The sequence below is a fragment of the Dioscorea cayenensis genome, chromosome 16, assembly GCF_009730915.1.
Source record: "Dioscorea cayenensis subsp. rotundata cultivar TDr96_F1 chromosome 16, TDr96_F1_v2_PseudoChromosome.rev07_lg8_w22 25.fasta, whole genome shotgun sequence".
Lineage (NCBI taxonomy): Eukaryota > Viridiplantae > Streptophyta > Magnoliopsida > Dioscoreales > Dioscoreaceae > Dioscorea > Dioscorea cayenensis.
Genome location: NC_052486.1, coordinates 3,398,572 through 3,401,214, shown reverse-complemented (window position 1 = coordinate 3,401,214; position 2,643 = coordinate 3,398,572). Strand labels below are relative to the sequence as shown.

At 40.3% G+C, this 2,643-nt stretch overlaps 1 non-coding gene across 1 annotated transcript; it reads right to left on the bottom strand.

Moving 5' to 3' along the window:
* Positions 1–1,322: 1,322 nt before the first annotated feature.
* Positions 1,323–1,427, bottom strand: LOC120279893. Its single transcript, XR_005542195.1, has one exon. It is a non-coding gene; the product is annotated as a small nucleolar RNA R71 (small nucleolar RNA).
* Between the last annotated feature and the right edge of the window lie 1,216 nt (positions 1,428–2,643).

The following is a 2,643-nucleotide window of genomic DNA, read 5'->3' as shown; positions in this document are numbered from 1 at the left end:
CCTTTGTAATTGAGATTTGAAGTGTAAAACTTCTCTTTAGGTTTGGGATTAGCCCAAAGTAGTGATTGTTTGATGTGTATTACTTTTTGTATGGATCTTTTGTGCTTAAAGGTAGATTTCTTTTGAGTTGGCTTTTTGATTCAAGTAACATGCTTGTGAGTGTGAAAGCCTTGCTTGCTTTTATCTTAGAGATCAAGGTTAACCGAAAGGTTAGTCAAGGTCTTTAAACCTCTTAAGTCACCTTGAATTTATTGAAAGGTAATTCTTGAGGGTTCATCATATAATCATTGCTCTTATTAGGGTTTTGAAAGGCTTCATCTACCACGAAAGTAGGGAGATGGCCTAATCAAAAATCAACTTATTATCTCTTGAAAGAGAGTGAAAAAGTAGTTGAGGATTATTACCCTTCAAATAATCTACTCAAACCAAGTTTAGATCCAAACACATCTGGTGAGTTCCCAAACCTAAGTTCATCCAGATCTGAATCCTAACCCACATCCTTGCATCTCTCAGCATCCCTCATTTGTGTACTTTCCGCTACTTTTGTTGTTTTTTTATTCTCCCATCTTATAATTGCCTATATAGCCTATTGTTGCAATAGATTAGTAATCACACTTGGTCCTCGTGGGATCGATATCCTATTTACTACTTGGCAAAACCATGCGCTTGCGGTTGTGCAACAAGTTCTTGGCGCTGTTGCCGGGGACCATAGTGTTGATATTGATTAAATTGCAACCTGGTTAGACTAAGTGTTTTACTCTCTATTTTTCCCATTAAGTCAAATTCCCTTAACTTGTTTATTTTCCTTGCAGGTTAATTCTCCTTCTATGCAAATAGCTCAAAGTCTTGGAACTCTGTTAGAACCAGATCAGGAATTTGAGAGGGATTTCCGACTTCAATATCAAAAGAAAGCAAAGCTCAAAGAATCCTCACAAGCATTAAACATGGAAGATAATAATAAGACTTTGAGAGAATTTGCAGCCCGAGTGCTTAAGGATTGCATTCCAGTATTGCAAGACCACCTGTCGAAGCAAACAATTTTTAGCTGCAGCCGGCACTTATGTCATTAATTCAGCATAATCAATTTGGAGGTTCACTAGTGGAAGATCCACACCTCCATCTCTCTGTTTTCCTTGAGTACTGCGACACCGTTAAGCTTAATGGAGTCCCACAAGTTGCAGTTAGGTTCAAACTTTTTCCTTTTTCATTACGGGACAAGGCTCGAGCTTGGCTACATTCACTTCTTGAAGGTTCTATCAAAATGTGGGACCAATTACTCCAAGTTTTTCTCTCTAAGTACTTTCCCCCAAGCAAAACAATCCAACTACGAAACCAAATCACTTGTTTTTTAAGAAGGATGGTGAATCATTGTATGAGGCTTGGGATAGGTTTAAGGAGTTAATGAGACTATGCCCACACCACGGCTTGGAGAAATGGCTGATTGTGCAAACCTTCTATAGTAGATTAAATTATAACGCTCGCATCTCAGTTGACGCCGCATCGGGAGGAGCTTTGATAAACAAAAGTGCAGATGACACTTATAATTTGATTGAAGACATGGCTCTCAACCACTACCAATGGGCAAGTGAAAAAAAGCCACTCCAAAACCTATAAGAAGACATGATGTGGAGACCTTAAACTTGATTGCAGCTAAGGTGGATGCTCTAACTCAAAAGTTTGACAAACTCAATGTGAATGCTCCATGTGTCGCCAATGTTACATGTGAAATCTGTGGGTTGCATAGGACACTTGGCTGCAAATTGTCAGTTGATCGTATCTCCATCTTCGGAACCATCAATGGAGCAAGTGAATTATCTCAACAACTTCAGTCAAAGACCCATCAACGATCCATTCTCCAACACCTACAACCCCGATTAGCAAAATCATCCCAACCTTTCCTACAAAAGCAATTAACCCCATTTTGATCAAATCTCGGCTCTAATGTTCCTAGATAGCCACCAGGTTTTCAGCAGAGGATTCCCAATCCAAAACCAGTGTAGAAATCAAATTTAGAAGCCTTGTTAGAGAATTTTTTTGTGGGACAAGCTAAACAAAATGAAGAGTTCAGGCAACAAAGTCAAGCCATGAACGAAGAAAATCGGAAACTCACTTCCAAGGTTGACTCCTTAGTGACGCACAACAAAATGTTGGAAAATCAAATCACTCAACATGCGAGTTCTTCATCTAGATGCCGAGTAAAATTTTTGGTAGGCTACCTACCTTATGCCTTTTTTCAAAAAGGTATCCCACCTTTAATTTGTATCAAAAAGGTACCCAAAGTTGTGTTTTTATTTCAACGGCAGGTGACCCTAACCAAATCCGGTCATTTAAGCTGATGTTGCTGCTGAGTCATCTGGTTTGTACCCCATCAAAACAAAAGATAGGCTGAGTGAGATGAAGCCATTGTGCCACGCGTCAGAGAAGCCCTTTCGCGGGAATCTAGAATTTGGACAGTGGCTTCGTTGTCTTGACCGGGCAGAGATTGCGATAGACAAAGCTTAGGGTTTTGTGCGAACTGTGAATCGGGTGAAGGAGCACTGGCTTATCGAAGCTCAGTTGGCTCTCCAACGAGATGGCGGTTAAGCTGGGAGATTCTGCGTGAGGGTGAGGAAGCACCCGGACCACTGTAAGTCATTTTCTTTT